Genomic DNA, 23,452 nt, shown 5'->3' on the forward strand with positions numbered 1-23,452 from the left:
CCAATTATCATTACATAAATTACCTATCCCCTAGTTTCCCTGAAAGATGGAGTTAACATCCAGAAACAGGATCCCATATATAACACATACTAGTAGTAAACCATACACTTTCCAGATGCTCAAAAAAGCTGGCCCCAACACCCCATGACCTGACTGCTGAAGACAAGTGAATGAGTGGAGAACCCACAAAAATGAACTAATCATTATTTTGACATAAAATATTATTGATCCATGGAAACCTAAATACATCTCCTTGAATGGATTAAGGATAACAAGTGATTTATTAACGTTTCTTCATTGTGTGTATATGCCCACTCTTCTTGACTTAAAGCCTTCAGAATAACAAAGTGGTATAAGTGCATATAGAAACAGTTAGGCTGCAGTGGATAGAGTGCCAGCCCCAAGTCAGGAAGGCTCATTTTCCTGAGTTCAAATCTGGCCTCAGACCTTACTAGCTGTGTGACACTGGGCAAGTCATTTAAACCTGTTTGCCTCAGTTGCCTTATCTGTAAAATGAGCTGGAGAAGGAAATGACAAACCACTCCAATATCTTTGTCAAGAAAACCCCAAAAGAGGTCACAAAGAGTTGGACACAACTGAGATGACTCAACAGCAATGACAACATAGGCATATATATATAGAAATGACTAATTTTAAATGGAAGTAAACAACCCATTTTTACTTATCTTAAGTGACACTTCAAAGGAATTGAAGAAAAGACAACTTCATAAGCTAAAGCAATGTTCCATCATCATATGAGAAAAGCTTCACAGGTAGGCAAAGCAGAGCATTGGAGCAAGGTGGTAGGTGTGGGAGGTGAAGCATTTTGGTATTATGTAAAGGATACCAGACTTAAAAGTCTACCGCATTTGTTTTGAATCACACTTCTGACAATTATTAACTTTGTGACCACAGGGCAAGTCACTTAACTTCCCTGTAACTTTCATTTCTTCTTCTAGAATGAAAGCATCACAAATTTGATATTTACCTCATAGGGATATTGTGAAACTTACATGAATTAACTAGTAGGGAGAGCACTGTGCAAAACTTTTATGTCATATAAATGTCACTATTACTATTCTGTGATACCAAAAATTCTGGGCGAGGATCCAGGTCACACTAAACAGAGATGCAATGGGGTTTGTTACCTAAACTTATGGAATCTCAGCTTATGGTAATCACTGTGCATTTTCTATATTACGAGGATATGTAAGTCTGTTAAGACAGTAAGTAAAATTCTAGAAAGAGGCATTTAATCATCAACAAACATTTATTAAGTGCCTACCATATGCCAGCTATTGCAGTAGGCATTGGAGTGAATTGCATTTCAATGGTGATGAATTATAAAGAAGATGGAAACTTTTTTCTTTAAGTTACAAAAGAACTTGGGGGGAAAAAGAAATGAATGGGACTAAAGACCCATGAAATTTGCTTCTCAGAAGTGTTTGGCATATGGTAGTAGATACTTTAAAAATTCTTGTTGATTTATTTGATTAGCAAAAGAGTTCTTCATTCTTAGATCTATTACTCCAATGCCACGTAGCTCTAGAAGGAAGGTATGCAAGAATTATTATCCTTATTTCCCTTATAGGAAAACTGAGGCCTAGAAAGTTTAAGTAGTTTGCCCAGTATAGTGGAAACAGTAAAAGGATCTGAATTCTAATCTTGGTTCTGCTACTTACAACCTATATAGCCTTAAGTGACTTAAACCTCTGGGGACCTCAGTTTCCTCATCTGGAAAATTAAGAGGTTGGATTAGGTGACCTATAAGGGCCTTTTTGCCTCAAAAATCTATGACCCTATAATCCAAAATGTCAGAGGCAAGATTCCAATACATGGCTTTTCTATCCAAGGCTAGTCATCTTTCCATTAGCAGAAAATTCAAATATTTGAGGAAAGAGGGTTGGCAAACAATAATAACAATAATAATATTTTGAATGCAAACTACTTTTTACAGGTGATACCCTTCTACAGAGATTAATTTGTGTATGTTTATGTGTGTGTGCACACACTTATGTGTGTGTGTATATGTGTGTGATGGAACCTTTGGCACCCCACTGAAGTCCATGGACCTCTTCTCAGAATAATGTATTTCAATGTGTAAAACAACATATGTAGGATTACAAAGGAAGTCAATTATATACTTATCAATTTTTTTAAGTTAAAAAAACATGCAAAATTGACAATGACTATTTCCTTTTCCTGCCTCTTCCAATTTTTTTGGGGGGGAGAAGGTTTTTTTTTTCTAGCATTCCTGTGGGACTCTAAACAGAAAATAGATCTTTTTCCCTCTGATGTAAGAATTCCATAGGGGTATTTTCAAAATTAGGTCACAGGGGTAGCTAGGTGGCACAGTGGATAGAGCATCAGCCCTGAAGTCAGGAGGACCTGAGTTCAAATCCGGCCTCAGACCAAACACTTGACACTTACTAGCTATGTGACCCTGGGGAAATCACTTAACCCCAATTGCCTAAAAAAAAAAAAAAAGGAAAGAAAAAGAAAGAAAGAAAGAAAGAAAGAAAGAAAGAAAGAAAGAAAGAAAGAAAGAAAGAAAGAAAGAAAGAAAGAAAGCCAAAACAAAATGAGGTCAGAATGAATAATCAAGCATAACAGAATGAAACACACAAAATGCTGGAATGGAGACATGTGGGAAGATTTCTAATAAGAAATCTGAGGGAAAATTATACAGGTGCTCCCCATGAATTCAACTTTTGAGAGCTTATCTCCTTTGGCTTTCCTTCACTACCAGCCTTCATTCTCCTGCATCTGTTTTGGCTAGCTGGAAAGGACACCTAAACTAATCACAAAAGATGAAAAAAAAATGGCGGTTTAAAAGCAATAAAATGGGGAAAAAAAGCATGAAAAAGAAGAATTGAAATCAAAAGATGAATGTTAATAATATACTGCAGGGCAGGGGGTAGTAATGCAAGCAGCCTCAGTCAGCCATGGCACAATGAGACTTACTTTATTAAAGTCTTCAAAAAGTCTTTTGGGTCTTAGATACAAAGCAGTCACCAGAGACCAACATTTGCTACAATGTCATGCCTCTTGAGCTGTGGCCTTGACACAAATAGGCTGTGGCTTATTAAAAATATGAGGACTGGCCCAATTCCCAGCTCTTTTGCTGAAGGGTATGTAAAAACTCTTATGTGACATGGAAAGGGAGGGGGGACAGGGAACATGCTGTAAGAAGCCATTGAGATGCAAACACACTCATCATAATTTTCATCCTGGGATGATGCTAATTCTGCAAGTACCTTCTCAAGGTGCATTTAATTATGAGAATTCAACAAGGCATGTCTCTTTTCTTAGCATCTTCTAATAGAACTTAGACCTCTTTAAGTTCAGCCAATAAGAATAAGCACAAATATGGAAAGACAAGTATAAATTGAGGCAGGGTACAACGGTCAGAACTAGAAGAACATTTGCTGTTGTGGTTGTTCTGATGAGTACAATAATAACATGGTGGAAAACTACTTTGAGAGACCTTGGAACTCTGGAAAGAAATGGCTACCCATCATCATTTTAAAAGCCTGATGATTAAAAGTGCTTCCACCTCTTAGGAGATAAGTGATAGGCTGGTGGTGAAGAGTGAGAAGTGCGTTCTCAGACCCGGTCAATGGATTCCTTTGATTTGCCTGACTATACACATTTGTTACAAGGGAGGGCTTTTGCTCATGGGAGAGTGGGGAAGGTAGATTAGTGGATAATGAAAAACTTTTAAAAATCATCTATAAAATACTTTGTAAAGTCACAGAAAGGAAAAAAGTACAGAAGAGGACATAAACATAATTTAGATTCTCTTACATTTTTACTTTGTATATCTTGTATATACACAATCATTTGCACTTTATTTCCCACAATAGAATATGAGCTCCTTGAGTGTAAGGATTGTGTTTTTGCCTTTCTTAGTGTTTCCAGTGAAAGAGTTTAATAAATGTCTATTGACTGACTGCTAACGATTTTTTATTTTGTTTTTTATTATTTAATACTTATTAAAATATTTTTATTTTATTGCATTAAAAATGCACATAGGAACACAGTTTCCTTTTTAATTTATTTTATTCTGAACTTAAGAAATAAAACAAGTATTTCCACAACATAATAGAAGAGACAAAAAATATGATTGCATATGAAACTGTAAATCTGTTATGTTATTCTCTCTTTTGCTCTTTCTACCTTCAGAAGTGTATGTTTGCTGATGATTGGTATGTTCACATTTTTTTGAAAGTTAAAAAAGAAAACACTAAGCGCAAATTGACCAAGTTTTCCAGTCGTAACTTAGAATGCATACTTAATGTCATTTTTAATGTTCTTAAAAAAAAAAGACTTGGAAGTTTAAACAACCTCAGTTAAAATCCAATGGCCCAGTGAATTGTGTGAAACATGATTTATTATGTCTTCTGGAAAAATGAAAGGTTGAGTCGGACTCGTTGAGATTGCAACTTGTCATCCCAGAATATTTTCAAGGGCTTCAAACCCGAAGCTTAGATGTATAATCTACCAATTTAAATGAGTCCACATATTAGCACTAGAGAGTCAGATGAAGGAGCTGGCATTATCAGATAGGGTAAAAAAGAGTCATATACTCAATGAGACACTTTTTGTGCCTGTCACAAACATGAAGTTCCAAGTGTCATTTTTCCCAGCCCGGCTACAAGGAGTAATTTGTAAGCCATAGTAAGAAAACAAAAACAAGAATACATTGAGATCTTCCTTTAGCGAGCAATCAACAAGTTTTATTAAATGAATGCTATGTGCCCGGTGAGAGAGAGCATAAAGACTTTGCCACCTGAGTAAGGAAGATCTGGGTTTCAGTCTTGCCTCTTACTCATCTGGCTTTGTGACCAGGGCAAGACATTACGGTATGTGTGCTGGGGTAACAAAGTGAAAATTCCTGCCCTCACTGAACTTACATTCTATTGGCAGAGAAAGCATGGACAAAAAGCAACGTAAATAAAATAAATCCTGAGGCAGAAGCACCACCTGATTGGGGAATCAGAAAAGGTCTCATGTGGCAAGGGCAGCTACATAGCACAGGGGCTAGAGAACTGGGCCTAGAGTCAGGAAGACTCATCTTTCTGAGTTCAAATGTGGCCTCAGATGTTTAGTAGCTGTGTGACTCTGGGTAGGTCACTTAACCCTGTTTGCTTCAATTTCCTCATTTGTAAAATAAGCTGGAAAAGAAAATGGCAAACCACTCCAGTATCTCTGACAAGAAAACCCCAAATGGGGTCATAAAGAGTCAGGCATGACTACAAATGATTGAACAAGAGCAAGGAGGAAGGGGTGCTTGTGTTGAATTTTGAATAAAAATTTTGGAGACTCCCAGTCCTGAGAGGAGTTCTTTTAGCAAAGGATATTAGCCCATGAGCCTGGGTTTCTTTCTGAGAATTGCAGTCATCTTATCTAAGCAATACTATTAATACTTGCTAGGCTGAGGCTTGTACAACCTAACACCTTTATTCTCTGTTGGCCCTACCATAGGGGAGTGTATTCCAGGGGTCCCAACAATTCTATGAGGTTACAAAAGCATGGTGATTAGCATCACTCCAATCCCCCATCACTCCCTTTCCCTTATCACTTCAAAGATCTGTGATTTCGCATATGTAAAGCACATTAAAGTTTTGAAAAAACTCTCACTCCGACATCATGACAACTCCATGAGGTAGGTGTGACTTGTATTGTCTTTTTGTTGTTTCTGTTGAGAGATTTCAGTCATGTCTGACTCTTTGTGACCCCATTTGGGGTTTTCTTGGCAAATATGCTGAAGTGGTTTGTCATTTCCGTCTCCAGCTCATTTTACAGATCAAGAAACTGAGGCAAACAGGGTTAAATGACTTGCCCAGGGTCACACAGCTGGTAAGTGTCTGAGGCCATATTTGAATTCGGGAAGATGATTCTTTCTGACTCCAGGCCCAGAATTATATGCATTGTGCCACCTTATGGTTCCTATTTTACATATGAAGAAAGGAGACTGAGAGAAAGGTAATGACTTGCTGCGTAGGATCACCACCTAGTAAATGTTTGAGGTAGAATTTGAAACCCTCCATTTCTCACTCCAAGCCACAATGATTTTGTATAAACACTGAGACTCTGATACAATCCAGGTAACCTCTAAAGCACTGTTGGTTCTATTGACCATCAGTGACAATATTTAAAAAAAAAAAAAAGGAAAGATGCTTCTCTTCAGCACTTCTGTTTTTTGTATAGAAAATACAAGTGAAATCAATCACACTTTATATACCTGATCTGGGGGAGATTGAGGAGTAATGCCCCTCTGATATTTTTCACACTGTACTCTATGCCTAGAATGGACTCTCCTTCCCTTTCCCACACCCTGTCTGCAGGAAAGCTGGAGTACTGGAAAATGGAGGAGGTACTCAAGTGAGAGAATGTCTGAAGACATTTTGGAAGGATGCTGAAGACCTAGAAACAATGTGCAGCCAGTACTGGCCTATCAAGCTGACTGGGGTTGGGGGTGGAGAGAGGGTAGATTTCCGTTCTTAGGTGTGACCAGAGTGAAGATGATGGTCCAGTTGAGTCAAGTGCAGAAGGTATTGCTGGACATTTATTTCAAGTGCTAGATTTTTAATTGTATCTTGAATTAATGATTACAGAAACCAATAAATGTGTAAACTATGGCAAGAGATCACAAGGCTGTCAAAATTTGCATCCAAGTCCTATGAAATACTGATGACAAGAAGATAATAATAATAAGCTTACGTTGATGGAGTGCTTTAAGGTTCATAAAGCACTTTGCATATATCACTTCAGTGAAGATTCAGGGCACTCTATGTTTTCCTTTGATAATTAAGGAAACTGAAGTTCAGACATATTAATGACTCACCTAGGAATGAACAGCTACCAAGTATCTGAGATAGGTTTCTAACCTTTTGAGTCCAAATTCAGCATGCTTTCTATTACACCATGTCTCTCAAGCAAAGGGTAGTTGAAATATAATCCAGGCAACAAGTGTTTAAGGACCTACCATGTGTCGGGCACTGTATAAAACACTGGGGATACAAAAAAAAAAGACAAAAATCAAAAACAAAAGTAATAACAATGACATCACCACTACCACCAACAACAACAGTACCTGACTTGGGAGGCTCACAGTCTAATGGAGGAGACAACATGCAAACACCTCTATACAAACAGCATACAGGCAGAATAACTTGTCATTCAACTTAAAGACAAGTCACTGGCATTAAAGGGAATGCTAAAGATTTCTTGCAGAAGGTAGAATTTTAGTTGAGACATGGAGGAAGTCAGGGAATCTAGGAAATGGAGAGAAGGAGGGAGAGAATTTCAGGGATGGGAAACATCCATTAAAGTGCATCCAGTTGAAAGATGGAATGTTTCATTTGAGGAAGAGCTAGCAGGCTAGGGTCACTGGATTACAGACTGTGTGGAGGGGAGTTAGGTATAGGAATACAGGAAAAATAGCATGGCGGTAGGTTGTAAAAAGCTTTAAAAGCCAAACAGAAGACTTTGTATTTGTTCCTGGGGGTAGTCTGAGGTGTCCAGGCTGTCAGTAGAATATATTTTCATTGACCAATCTGGATTTCTAGATGTTTTGGCTCACAAGTTAGTTAGGGAACAAATTAGGGCCTTAGTGGTGCCCTCCATAGCATTATTTGAAAGACAGATGGTGATCCTGGAAGGAGAGTGCCCTGAGTTCGTAAAAATCTGCCCCTCCTGGTTGCAGCCCGAGTCTTGCTCATTTTCCAAGTTAAGCCTGGGTCACAGCTCTGGCCTACAATGCTCCTGAAAGTAGACTGCCCCTCTCTGCAGATATCTTGCATCTAAGCATACTGTGAAGGTACCTCAGGGTGCCACAGTCCCACATGGATGCCGCTTCCCATTGTGACAGCTGAGACCTCAGCGCCGAGAGGATGGAAGGTTTGAGGACAGAATGGAGAGATCACTGATGCTTGGCTGTGATCAACTGGCCGGATCTCAGTTTTTCTCCAAAGGCTCTGTCTATATTACACAGCTCTTGAACTGACCATTTTGTGATTGAATATGTAACTTATTTCCAGGAATTGTGACCTACTTCTTCACAATTGTTTAGCTTTTCTGTGCTGTTGTTCTAATTTTGTTGTTAAAATGGCCTCAGGCAGCTGATGGCTGCTTGTCAATCTGAGGCTTTTAATCATATACTCAGGATCATAATGTTCTGTGGGTTTGATTCATGAACATACATACTTTGTTTCCCTCCTAATCTCTGTACTCTTTGCTGAACATCCCAATAATATCTGACACGTACAGGATGTCCCAAAACTCTCAGTGCAGTTATAGCTGGTAAAGCACTCAAACTTTTAGGATACCCTGAATAAGGCTTTCAGGCTAAGAGAAGTGCTTTATATACATTGTCCCATTAGATCCTCACAATAATCTTGTGAATTTAATGTCATAAATAGTATTACTCCATTTTACAGATAATGAAACTGAGGCATAGATATCCCTTTCTACTTGAGGCCTTTCCTACCTTCCCAAGTTATTAGCAATCTCCTTAAAAACCACCTTTTCTTACTTTGTATTTAATTCATTGTGTACCCTTCCAGTTGAGTGTAAGTAAATTGAGGGATCGCTTCACTAGCATGGGGCAGCTAGGTGACAAAGTGGATAGAGTTCTGGCCTTGGAGTCAAGAAGACTCCTCTTCCTGAGTCCAAATCTGGCCTCAGATATTTACTAGCTGGGTAATTTTGTGGAAGTTACTTAACCTTACTTGCTTCAGTTCTTCATTTGTAAATGATCTGGAGAGGGAAAAGGCAATCACTCCAGGAATTTTGCCAAGAAAACCCCAAATGGGGTCACAAAGAGATGGACGTGACTTAATAAAAAGGAATAAACGTCACTAATTGACACATGCAGTGGGTTTTTTTCAATCCTCACCCTTGGGCTCTCCACCACCTTTGACACTATTACTTTCTCTTCTCCTTGACACTCTTATCTTCTCTCCAGCTTTCCTTGAGAGTACTCTGTCCTCATTCTCCTCTGACCTGTGTGACAGATGCTTCTCAGATGCCTGTGTTGGAACTTAATGCAGATTCTACCCACTCCCATGGGTGTCTCACAGGGCTCTGTCCTAGACCATCTTTCTCTTCTCCTTCTATATTATTTCTCTTAATATTCTTATCAGCTCCTGCGGATTCAATAATCATCTGTATGCTAAAGATTCTCAGATCCACTCATGTGACACTAATCTCTCTCCTAACTTCAAGACTCACCATCTTCTTAGACATCTCAACTTAACATCCTGTAGGCATCTTAAACTCTGCATATCCAAAATTAAACTCATTATCTTTCTCCACAACTCTCCCCTCTTGCAAACCACTCTATTCTGTTTAAAGGCTCTATATTTCCCTTCAACCAGGCTCCCAACATAGGTATCATGCAGGACTCCTCACTCTCTTTCTCCTGCCATTTTTAATCTATTAAGAGTCCTGTCAATTTTACCTTTAAAACATCCTAGTATGATTCAATGACATTGGCCTCCTTCCTATTCTTTGAGTAAGAAACCCCATTTCCCAATTCTGGGCACTTTCATGGACTCTCCCCTGTTCTCCTCATCTCTACCTCCTGGATTCCTTCAAACTTCATCTTAGATCATCCTTCTCTAGCTAATGTGGAGATATGTTTTGCATTACTTGTATGACTTCACATGTATTATTGATATCCTATTACTTGTCTTCTCATTGGATAGGGAAGGGGCTGGATGGAGGGCGAGAATTTGGAAGTGAATTTTTTTAAAGGAGTGTTAAAATAATTGATTGATTAATTAAAAATAAAATAAAGTCATCTTTCTACAGGAAGCCTTTCCCAAGACCTCTTAATGTGTTCTAGATCAAGCCAATTCTAGTTGTGAGCTGTGTGACTGGGGGAACAGTGGTACCCTTGACAGTAATGGGGAAAGTTCTAAAGAGGGGAGGGTTTGGTGAGAAAAAAATGAGTTCAGCATAAGTGAGTGATCATGTCAGAGGTCTCCCATTGTGGTCCTTGGCTCTCTAGTACCTAGCCTAAAGTCTATTATATAATAAGCTGCTAATAAATACTTACTGACTGATTCTTACTCTAAGAATAACATTCTATCCACTATACCCTGCATAACAAATATTCCTGTGATCAGAGACACAGTTCAGTTCATTTTATTCAATGGATACTTGTGCAAAAAGAAGAGATGTTCCTAAGCTTTCCCATGGCCTATTCTGAGGAATTTCTCCAAAACATTGTCCCAAGGAATAAAAGCTGAAGGTAAAAGGGAGGGAGAGAGGAAGGAAGTGAAGAGAATCCCACCCCTACTCAAAATGGAAGCAACATCTCCTTACTGAACATAGCTCAATTTTGCAAGAATTTGCAAATTCTTTTTCCATTGAGAAGCTTTGACCACTCAAATTTTTATACTCGTACAAACCTCTGTTCCTTGCCTGTATTGTCTGTAAGTGTAGTTTATCTACTGCTCAAAAAGGAGACCTGAAGGCTGTGATATCCTTCTTAGATGTGAACACTACCTTGGAAAGAGAAGCAAAGCTGCTTCTGGGGGGAAATTTCACCTACAATAGAACTGGCTTACATGAAATCAGCCCATGCATCCTATTGATTGCCTAAGGCACTGGCTCCACTAATGGATTGTTTCCTGACCCATTTACACTTAACTTGGTGGCTGGCCAGGGATGTGTGCTTTCTCTATAAGCCTTGAAGACCCTGGGGGTAAGGGCTATAATTCTGCTCAAATACTCAATTGTGACAGCTTTTGTGGTCAAAACCCAAGTACAACATTATTGTTTGGACCAGGGCCAATCCTATGTATAAGCAGAGTAGGTAGTCACCTATGCGGTATGCTTTTTATGGTTCCTGGGAAGGTTTTCTGCCCCCTTCTCCAATTCTCCAGAACCAGCTTAACATGCTGGCTGGAATTTCACCATTCGGATCATTCCTGTGGGGTCAATAAGGATCTTCATCCTTCCTTGGAATGACATCAATTTATAGCAAAAATTCTTAATCTTTTATTGCGTCAAGAACCCCTTGGCAGTTGGGTGAAACCTATAAGACACGGGAAGAAGAACGAGTAACATGCACTTATATAGTGCTGACTAGGTGCCAGGTGCTGTGCTGAGCTCTTTATAATTATTAAGTCATTTGATTCTTACAACAACCTTGTAAAGTAGGTGAGATCCTTACCATCATTTTACATTTGAGGAAACTGAGGAAGACAGAAGTAAAGTAACTGGTCCAGGGTTACAGAGCAAGTAAGTATCTGAGATTGGACTTAAACATGTCTTCCTGACTCTAGGAAGTGCTCCATCCATACAAAACAACTAACGTCAATGGATCCTTCTCAGAATATTTTTAAATGCATAAAATAAAAGCCAAAGGAAAGCAATTATACTGAAATATAGTCAGTCAACAAATATTTACTAAGAGCCTACAATTGACAGGCACTGTGCTAAAAAATGGGGATACAATGAAAGGTTTGAGATAGAAACTTAGTCTGATGAGGCAGACAATATGCAAAAAAAATAGTATAAAGCAAAATATAGAGAGGGTAAATCAGAAATAATCAACAGAGGAAAGGCATAAAATACAGTTATACATACATACATATATATATGTATACATAGATATTATATATACATATATAATATATATATATATATACATATATATATTATATATGTATATATATTTTTAATTTACATACCTCACCCAGGTTAAGATTTTAGATGTAGAGCTAAGAGACCTTAGAGGCCAATTAGTCCAACACTACCATTTCACAGATGAGGAAACTGAGACCTGAAAGTGAATCAAAAATATTTTTAAATGCAAAGAAGGAAACAAAAAGAAGTGAAGGGGAGATATAACAAATGGAGGGGTGTTGTTACTACATGATACGTAAGAAATGTAATCTTAATTTTAAATATATATATATGTAATTTTTTCTTTAAAACTATACATGATAAAAGTTCAAATTCATATACAATCCTCTTTCATGTTCTTCTTTCTATATTTAAATGTCTGCTGGTGATTAGTTTAAAAATAAAAAAAAAATTAAAAAGAGGAGTGACTTTCTCTATGTTGATGACAGGATTTGAACCCAGGTTCCCTGACACTGATCCACCACATTTTCCATTGTACCTTGCTTCCTCTCAGACGTATTATGTTCAATTCACTGACATCCAATTAATTTCATCTTTATATGCTTGATGCTAGTGGGGAAAGGATATAAGCTGTAGGCTTTGGAAAGAAAAACAAAACTGGTGTATGAGGCACAGGCTGGAAAGTCCAGGCATGGGTTTGATGCCATAGCATCAGAACAAGTAGGAAGGCAAAGGGAGTTGGAAGGCTGCTTAAGAAATTCTGCCATTGTTCTACCAGCTCAGGGAGGGAAAGAGGCCAGTATGAGACAGTCTACTTAAGCAGCACCAGTCCCAGTAAGCTTTAGCAACCAAAGTAGGCAGAAGTAATAACTAGGCACATATTCAACAAAAGTAGCATCACTGAAGGAGTCAAAGGTAAGCCAGAATCTTGAGTCATTCCAGAAAAGAAACTTTCTGGGCAAAGAAAAAGAGGCAGGAAATAATGAGGGTACAGACTGTAGGTTAAATAAGTCGCTTCCAAAGTGAGCTTTGGAAGACATGAAAGACACTTTCTTACTTTGGGGGTACATGGGAAGCCCCAAACTGCCTATTTGGCTTTAGGGATCCATAGATTTGAAGCTGGAAGAGACTTTAGGAGCCATTTAGCACAACCTCTTAATTTTACGGATGAGGGCTCAGAGAGGGTCCATGATTTGTTCCAAGTCATACAGGTGGGAAAAGACCCTTTTGAATCCCATAGTAGATAATGCCTTATGATTCCAACAGGCTACTTCAAAACTTTTCCCAAAGCCAATACTGATAGGGATGGCATCTAAAAGGAGGTAGGCAATCCAGCCAGTAGTGATTTATCAAAGCTGACACTGCAAATTCCTTCTTGAGAACATAATTACGTCAGTACAAAGCTTAGATCTCATTCCAATTATGAATTTGTCTTCATTGAATTGGAAGGAAATCCTTTCAATATTTACTGTTTAACAAACATTTATTGAACACAAACTATTTTTAGAACTTTGTTTCAGTCAAACTGGACTGTGAACTGGTGCTTGGATATAATTAATTAATAATAATGGGCTTTAAGCCATTTACAAATATTAGATGATTTTATCCTCATAACAACCCTGGGAATTGGGTGTTATTATTATTTCCATTTCACCAATGAGGAAACTGAAGCAGACAGAAATTAAGGGACTTGCCCAGGATCACACATCTAGTTAAGTTTCTGAGGCTGGTTTTAAATTCAAGTCTTCTTGACTTCAGGTACAGCAGTCTATTCCCTGCACCACCCTTGCTGCCCTCAGCTATATCCTCAAACAGAGAAGGTATACCTATTTGTTATCTCCAAGGTTTCACACGGTTGGTCCTACTATTTTTGGAATGTAACACCCCCCACACACCCACACCCACACTCACATACCCGGACTTTTGGAAACCCTACATCACTTTATAGTGTATGTGAGGTGCCATATCGCATACAAGGCTTTTTCTGATCTCCCTTTTGCTGGTGCTTTCTCCCTTTTGAAATCAGTCTGTATAACTATCAGTTTAATATTGTAAGTTTTCTGAGGTGACAACCTGCCTTGGTAGAGGAGGTTTCTCCACCATGAGGTTCTGTATTTCAATGAAATTACAGCTCTAATTGCAATCCCAACCTTATTACTTCCTCAAATGTACTGAGGCCAGACTGGAGCCTTTCTGAAAGCACTGAGGATTTAATTGATTTGTCCAGGATGTCCAATAGCCAGAAGACAACAAAGGCCAAACTTGAAGCCAGAGCCTCCTGACCCCAAGGCTACCTTGCCAGCTACTGTAGCACCATATCTTCTCCCCAAATTTATCCTATTGTTGAGCACAGGTCTTAGAACATAATAGGTTCTTAGGAAATTCTTCAAATTGATTGATTTCTGGAACAGCTAGGTGATGTAGTAGATAGAGCACCAGCCTTGGAGTCAGGAAGACCTGAGTTCAAATCCAGCCTCAGACACTTGACACTTACTAGCTGTGTGGCCTTAGGCAAGTCATTTAACTCCATTGCCGAGCCAAAGGAAGAAGAAAAAAAAACAAGAAAAAAATTGATTGATTCCCAAGGAGTGAAAGAAATTATGTGTGTGTATGTGTGTGTATGTGTGTGTTTCTTGGAAATGGTTTGATTTGTTCTGTTCACCATTTATCAAACAATTAGTCTGCTTTTTGAAATTGTGTCCTTCCTCATTTGGCCAGGAAACATACATACACATGTGTAAGTGCATGTGTGCATACATACATGTATGTATGTATATACACTTGTGTTTGCATTCATCTACATGCATATACACATGTGTGTGCATTTCCCAGTCAGCGTGTTTGTGTGTGCATGCATGGCCACATATGTATAGTCAGGCCAAATCTAGGTGTGTATGCATGTAAGTGTATAAATACATACATATACATATATGTGTCCATACACATATATACATGTATCTGTATGTGTGTATATATGTATATATATGTATGTGTGTGTGTGTGTGTGTGTGTGTGTGTGTGTGTGTGTATTATCCCTCATCATTGCATTTAGGAGTAAGAGTTAGAACAACATTCTGCTCTCATTAAAACTTTCATAGACTCTTTTTTCTTTTTTCTTTTTGTTTTTTGTTTTTTCGGGGTTTTTTTTTGCAATTTTGGAGCCAATGCATAGATGCAATACCAACTGGAAAATGTAAAGAGCCCTTAATGACCGTGGAATTAGTCAATTGGTCGAGAATGCTCTCTCCCCATACATTCTCAATCAATTACATATATATGTATATACACACACACGTGTGTGTATATATACATGCACACATATATGCATATATATGTTTATATATGTATGTATATTCAGAGCACTATTGATTATGTCAAGGTTTTATAGGTGAGTGTAATTATTTTGAGGTTAAGTTTATGTTAGTGGTCATGAAAACCAAATAAACGCAATCCTTAGCAGGATTCTTTTTAAATCTTCAGCCAAGTTTGAATGTAATTGTTATGTCTTCAAGATCAGTGAGAGAGAGGCTGTTAAATAAAAAGCTTTTCAACCATTCTGAACACATCACCATCCTCCTCCTCCTCCTTCTCCTTCTCCTCCTCCTCCTCCTCCTCCTCATCACTTCTTCCATGACAAAAGATATTAACCTAGTGCTTCAAAATGCTTTCCACACATTCACTCATTGGAACCTCACAACATGGGAGAGTGGAACTTGCTGGGGATTCAGATACAGAGGACATGGGTTTGAATGTTGGCCCTGCCCCTTACTAACTAGTTCAGGCATGGCCTCGAGGCCAAATGTGGCCCTCTAGGTCCTCAAGTGCTGCCCTTTGACTGAATGCAAACTTCACTCTTAATTACAGGATTTGTTCTATAAAACCTAGACTCAGTCAAAAGGTCGCACCCAAGGACCTAGAAGGCCATAAGTTCCCCATCCCTGTGCTAGGTGACCTTGGGCCAATTACTTAGCTTCTCTAGTCCTCATTTTCCTTATCTGCAGGATGAAGTGTTTGCACCAGATGGCCCCTGAGGACCCCGCCATCTCAAAGATTTTGGTCCTAGGGACTTTGCTATGAGGAAGGTACCTAATTCCATACATAATGATCAGAGAGCATGCTCATCTTTCTTATCTTTGTATTTTTTCCCTTAAAAATAAAAGAGTATTATGTGATTAAAATTTTGGTATAAAGCCAGAAAATCCTGCTAGTCATGAAATAATTGGAAAACCATAAATCAATCTTCTCTATGTCCTTAAGTCATTTTTTAGTGAAGTAACCTTGCTCAGGAAAGGTGCTTAAGTAATTATAAATTTTATTGTAATGACTTAAAAGGAAAGATCAAATGAGACAATGCAGGTAAAGTGGTTTTCATACTTTAAAGTGCTACATGAATGTCAATTGTAATGATGGGGATAATATTAATGATGACAATGAAGAAGGGGTGAAGGATCTGTTATTTTGGTGGCAGAGGGAATTCTTAGTGTGGGAATTCCTTCTATTAACCGTGTCTGAGACTAAATAGGTAAGTCCTAGAATGCTGGAGTCCTAGAGGCACAGAGGTTAAGTGATTAGTCAGATGATGAGACAAGGAGATATTTGTAAAGAACATATTTAGCACAGTGCCTGACACATAATAGACACTTACTAAATGCCTAGTTCCCTCCTCTATCCCCTTTCCTCGTCCACAGTCATCTGGCCAGTTAGTATCAGGGGCTTTCTGTATTCAAGCCAACATTCTATTCACTATTCCTTAATACCTCTCACTATTGTGAATATTAATATAATAAAAATTCACTATGTTTATGCAATAATTAACGATCTTGATATATCACATTTATAGAATTATATAATGTATTTAATAATATGTTTTGTAATATATCACACATATTAATATAATATATAGAATGATATATTTAATAGCACTTAATTGTTAAATATTAAGTACTAATATGAAAAGCAGCTTGGAGAAATGGACCCATTCTGGTATCATGGTAACAAAGACCCGGGTTCAAGTCCTGACCCTTATACATTCTGGCTATGTGACCTTAAGAAAGGAACTTAAACTCTAAGTTCCCCCAAGCGATTTTCCAAGACTGTAAGCTGAGAAGTTACTAATTAGCACTGGTGGAGAAGTTTTCTCTTTGGAAGTCCACAATTCCTCCTAGGAAATCATGAATCTCTCAATAAGCAAAAAAAAAAAAAAAAGGCAAAATCAGACGGAGCTAGGAGCTAGGTGGTACTGGGAATAGGGATGGACCTGGAGTGAGGAAGACCCAAGTGGATTGTGCCCTACACACTAGCTGCGTGACCCTTGTTAAGTCACTTAACCTCTGTCACCCTCAGTTTCCCCACTTTTAAAAATGAAGGGGTTGGACCTTGATAGTCTATAAGGTCCCTAAATCTATGACCCTGTGATCTCATGAAATAGTAGGTTAACAATAGTGTTGTATGGCCAATTTCTTCAGTTTTATTTTTTGTTTATAGACTAACTCATTTAAAAAAAACACATTAGAATGATGAGATTCCTTTTTCAAAATGTTTAAGAATTGTATCCTCTGATGATTTCTTGTGGAGTGACTTATTATTATAAACTAAAAATGAAGTAATTGTGTCAGTAATGACAAGAAATGTTTCTGGTGATGAGAACTATCTTTGTGCCTCAAGTGCCTTATTTTGATCACAGCAGCAATGCCAAGCACGTGTCTTCTGCCAGATTTCCCAAGTAGTGATTCACATACATGACTGCCTGTGTATCTTTGTTACCACATAATTTCTGTTAGGTGATCATCAAGTCTCTTTCAATAAAATAAACAAACTCTTGCCTCAACAGCAGCCTGTAGCCACTGGGGAGGCTAATCAAATTAAAATGGTAGTATATCAGTTGTTTCTTTATCAGAAGGCAAGGGCAGCGGCAAGGAGAAAGGTACACTGGGCACTTGGGTCAACTCATTTTAGTTTCTGTGTACGGTGATCGGCAATGGCTTTTTAACTAAGATAAAAAAAGTAACGAGTGGATCATTTTTGTCTGGAAAAAACAAAATTAGAATTGTTAAGAAATTACTACTGCATTGTTGGGCATATCTGTTGTCGTCTTCTACTTTCTTCAGTGTGGTTCAACAGAAGGAGCAATGGATCTGACTTACGAGGACTAGAGGTCAAATCCTGCCTGTGATATTTTACTACATGAGTGAATCTAATAGCTCAAAGACAATTTGATATAGAACTGTCCATCTCCATTTTCATATTACTTTAAATACGTATTTTAAATATGTTATATGATAGAAATATAACAGAATATAAATATATTGATGACAGATTATATAATATAAACAATATATATTGTTTATATATGTATGTATACATGCATACATACACATATATGTGTACATATATACACATGCATACATACATATATGTGTGTATGTGTGTATATACATACATACATACATACATATATATGTATATATATGTGTGTGTATATATATGTGTGTGTGTATATATATGTATGTGTGTGTGTGTATATATATATATACACACATTACTTTCAAAATTGCCCTTCTTGTCTGTGCTTCCTTCTGGCTTAATTCGTGCTCAAAAAAATAATAGCCCACTTTTTTGGGGGGAGGGCAACATTATTACTCAAACTTTGACCCCTCTCCCCCAGCTAAAAATCAAAATAAAAAATTTATAAAGAAAACTTGTAACAAATAAAAATAATCAGACAAAATGAATCCACACAGTGGCCGTTTGCACAATATAGTTCTCTTTGTGGTCTTTGTGTCCAACAGTCAGTGAGTCAATAAACGTACTATGTTCTGGCCACTGTGCTAAGGCCGGGGAACACAAAGAAAGGTAAAGCAGTCCTGGCTTTCAAGAAGCTCATCATCTAATCGGGGAGACAGCATCACGCAAACAGCTGTGTACAAACAAGATACACACAGGATACACTGAAAATAATTAACAGAGGGAAGGCAATAAAACTGGAAGCAAGGGGATGATGTCAGGAAAGGCTTTCTGTTACGAGATGGGGAACATGCTTCATAACAGGTCCTGACATGCCTTATGCTAGGTACAGCTGGTCACTGCACTGACCAACTTATAGCTTTCAAATCGTTTTTTTCTTTACAGTGTCACTCGTCTTGTTTAAATTATTTCTTTGGATTTGTTCACTTCACTCTGCTTCAGTTCACAGGCAGTTCCTGGGACCCAGAAATCTCTGAAGTCAGTTCTTTCATGATGTCTTACAAGGCAGTAATATTCCCAGTTGTTGTTTTTCAGTCATTTTTCAGTTGTGTCCGACTCTTCATGACCCCATTTGGGGTTGTCTTGGCAGAGATACTGGAGTGGTTTGCCATTTCCTTCTCCAGCTTATTTTACAGATAAGGAAACTGAGGCAAACAGGGTTGAGTGACTTGCCCAGGGTCACACAACTATTAGGTATATGAGGCCAGATTTGAATTCAAGAAGATGTCTCCCTGACTCCAGGCCTGGCACTCTATTCACTGCACCACGAGGCTGCCCAAATATCCCAGACATTCATATAATAGCTAACATTTTGGTAATACTTACTATGTGTAAGGGTCTGTTTTTATGTACTTTCCAGTTATCTCATTGGATCCTCACAACCACCTGGGGAAATAGGTGCTATTATTCTCCTTATTTTCCAGATGAGGAAACTGAGATAAACAAGGGGTTGAGTGACTTGTCCAGAGTCACACAGCTAGTATATGCTTAAGGCAGAGGAATTCAAAATCAGGTCCTATGACCCAAATCAAGGTTTCTTTCCATTATGCTGAGCCATCTCACAAATTTTAATAAATTGCCAGTATCGAAGAAAAGATAAGGATGAGATGGTATTATGGTGGATTGTCAAAGCTTCCACCTGACAGGTTTTAATCAGATATCTAAATAAAAGAAATGCACAAAAATTTTCACTTCCTCTTCTTGCCAGCTACGTGGACCTGGGTAAGTCATAATTTACGTATTCTGAGACTTGGCTTCCCAGGCTGCAAAATAGGCATGACAGTGATTCTGTCAGCTCCCATACATGGTTGCTGCAAGACAACCAAACACTTCCTAACGGCTAAAGGACTGCAGAGAAATGAGCAATTTTAAGATTTTCTTGTTGAACAGCCTCTTTTGATAACTGTTTCTTTTGATAAAGGCTCTGAGCAGAAGTAGTGGTGAGTATTCTGTTGGTATCTGCTGCTGTTGTTTCCAATGAGTATCTCAATTCTTTGCACAGATGTGTTTACTGTGCCACCTGTGGAAAATCCCCAGGAAGTCATCGAGAAGCAGCTGGGGGCATCTTACTTGGCAGCCAAAATTTCAGTCTAACCCACCACAATTAAACAGAGAGATTCCAAACCTGAAATTTGTCTTTTTCTCAGGTTTGATTTCATGTACCACATGGCATAAGATAAACAGAGGGAAGCCTTAAAAATCCAGAAAAAATTCCAGACTGGGGAAAGTACCCTCCTATATATTGTTAAGTGAAGCCCCCAAACTCCTGAAATTCTGGCCTGCTCTGGACATAATGAATATTCACTTAAAAGTAGGCACAATCCTTTCTTTGGTAAAATATTTCTTCCCCAAACTGTCCCCATAAGAAAGGGGAAAGTTTGATGATGATACCCCGTTATCATTCCTCAAATAGATTACAATATGACAGTGGTCTCAAATGTTTATGCTTTCTATTTGATGGTATATAAAGTCAAGAGATGGGATGTAACTGACTAGAAGATGGTGCATAAATATTAAGTGGAAAAGTTAGGATTTGAACCCATGTATATCTTCAGGCTCTAAATTCTACCATCTTTCCATCTTAACTCAGTAACTTTTCTGCTTAACCTCAGGAGTAACAACATCAGTAACAAAACCCAATAATTATATTAAAATTATAATATTAATATTTCATTTTATTATTAGTCATATTGTTAATAGTAATAGCAGAAGCACAAAATTGCAGTGTTATTAGAAGGGATCTTGATGGCCATTCTAATTAAAATGTAACAATTTATGTAGCTCAATGGATAGGCAAAGAACCTAGATTCATGAAGACCTGAGCTCAAATCCAGCCTTAGACACTTGCTAATCTGTGTGTCAACCATTTTAACTCAGTTTTCTCATTTGTAAAACAGGGAAAATAATAAGAGGCCCTGCCTCTCAGGGTTGTTGTAAGGATTACATAATATTTCTTACTTATTTATTTTTAGGCAATTGGGGTTAAGTAACTTGCCCAGGATCACACAGCTAGTAAGTATCAAGTGTTTGGTCTGATGCCGGATTTGAACCCAGGTACTCCTGACTTCAGGGCCAGTGTGCTCTATCCACTGCACCACCTAGCTGCCCCAGGGTTACGTAACATTTTAAAGTGCTTTACAAATCTCAAGGTACTATACAAATGCTAGCTACTATTAGTTATCACTACAGAACTCCAATAAGAGAGACTCTAAGCCTTTCTGAAATATTTCATTCTACTTGGGGACATCTGTCAGTCTAAGGAACTTTACTTTTACCTTTACCTGGTCTCATTGCAATACTCTACCCATCACTCCAGGTTCTGAAGCTGAAGAGAAGTCTAATCTTTCCTTCACCTGACAGTTCTTCAAATATTTCAAGTGAGTTGTTATGTACCAACTGAATCTTCTCTTCTTCCTGTTTAAGATAGCCCATCCCACAAATGAGAAAGTAGAAATTTGGTAAATCTGGCATTCTTAACATTTATTTTATGGACCTGTTTAGCCATCTAGTGAAGTCTATGGACCCCTTCTCACATATTTTTTTAATTAGGTGAAAGAGTCTAGGTAGTTAAATAAGTCTTAGGCAACAATTCCAGATTGCTCTCCAAAATGGTTGGATTAGTTCACAGTTCCACCAGCAATGAATTAATGTCCCAATTTTTCTTCATCCCCTCCAACATTTGTCACTTTCCCCTTCAATCACATTTGCCAATCTGTTACATTTAAAATTATATCTCAAGGTTGTTTTAATTTGCATTTCTGTAACCAATAATTATATAAAGCATTTTTTTTATATGACTGTAAATTGTTCTGATTTCTTCATTGGGAAAACTGGAAATCAGTCTTGCAGAAATTATGCATAGACTACCATCTTATACCATAAATCAAGATAAGCTCAAAATGGTACATGATTTAGACATAAAGAGTAATAGCATAAGCAAATCAGGGGAACATTTGGGGAAAAAACAATACTTGTCAGATCTTTGAATAAAAGATGACTTTATTACCAAACAAGAAACACTGAAGATCATGAAAAGTATAATGGTTAGTTTTGATTACTTTCAATTTAAAAGGTTTTGCACAAAACCAACACAGCTAAAATTAGAAGCAGAACAGGAAACTGAGGGAGGGAATTATTTTATAATATTTCTATTATAAAGGTTTCATTTCTCAAATATATAGGGAACAGAGGCAAATTTATAAAAATAAGAACCATTTCTCAATTGACAAATGATCAAAGGCTAAGCATAGCTACTTTTTAGAAGAAATCAAAGCTACCAATAGTCTCATAAAAATCTTTTAAATCACTAATAATTAGTGAAGTTAAATCAAAATGATTCTGAGGTACCACTTCACATTCACCAGATTAGCTAACGTGATAAAAAAATGAAAATTACAAATACTGGAGGGGATGTGGGAAAATAGGCACATTGTATTGAAAGAAATTATTAACAATTACTTATTTTTTCTCTGTTTATTTCCTTATTCAAGGCCCAGCTTTTGAAGGCATTACTGAATTCCTAGCGAATTCCTGTTCATTGTGTTCTAATCAGGTTTCAGTGAGGATACACACACACACACACACACACACACACATACACATACACACATATATAAAATTATTATTATTATTATTATTATTATTGAATTGTCCAATGGTTGAAGTGATTTGAAAGTAAATGATGTAATCAAAATCACCTCCCCCAACCCCTCATTAGAATAGATCCATCTCTCATTATAATATTCATTCCCTCTCATTATTTGTTAACCAATCAGAGTTGATTGCCACCCTTAGGAACACCTACTCTCCCAAGGACATATAAGTATTTAGTTGGTTCCATGTAATAATCCTGCTACTAGGTCTGTACTACAAAGAAATTAAAGAAAAAGACTCATGTGTACAGAAATATTCATAGCAGCTCATTTAGTGGGGGCAAATAATTGAAAACTGAGGAGGTGCTCATTAGTTGAGGACTGGCTGAACAAGTTGTAGTATATGATTGTGATGAAATAGTATTTTGCTGTAAGAATTGACAAAGGGTATGTTTTCGGAAGAACCTGGAAGATTTTTATGAACTGATGCAAAGAGAAGTGAGGAGAAGAATATTGTTCATGGTAGTGACAATATTGTAATGATAATCAACTATAAAACTTAGCTCAGAGGTGGGGAAATTGCAGACTGGAGGCCACATGTGGCCTTCTACGTCCTTGGGTGTGGCCTTTTGACTGAGTCCAAGTTTTATAGAACAAATCCTTGTATTAAGGGGATTTGTTCTTGGAAATTTGAATTCAGTCAAAGGGCAGCACTTGCGGACCTAGAGGGCCACATGTGGCCTCAAGGCCACATGTTTCCCAACCTTGATTTAGCTACTCTATTCAATACAATGATCCAGGACAATTTCAAAGGACTGATGATGAAAAATACTATTCACTTCCACAGAGAGAACTGATGAACTCTGAGTGGAGATTGATGCATATGTTTTGCACTTTATTTTTCTTGTTCCTCCCTCCTCCCCACCGCCCTCTGCCATAACATGGCTAATAGGGGAGGGGGAGAAAAAATAAGCAGAGATAGAAAACTGTGATTTCAGAGAACTGAAGTTGAA

The sequence above is a fragment of the Phascolarctos cinereus genome, unplaced genomic scaffold, assembly GCF_003287225.1.
Source record: "Phascolarctos cinereus isolate Bilbo 61053 unplaced genomic scaffold, phaCin_HiC Scaffold_5;HRSCAF=322, whole genome shotgun sequence".
NCBI classification, from domain to species: Eukaryota; Metazoa; Chordata; class Mammalia; order Diprotodontia; family Phascolarctidae; genus Phascolarctos; species Phascolarctos cinereus.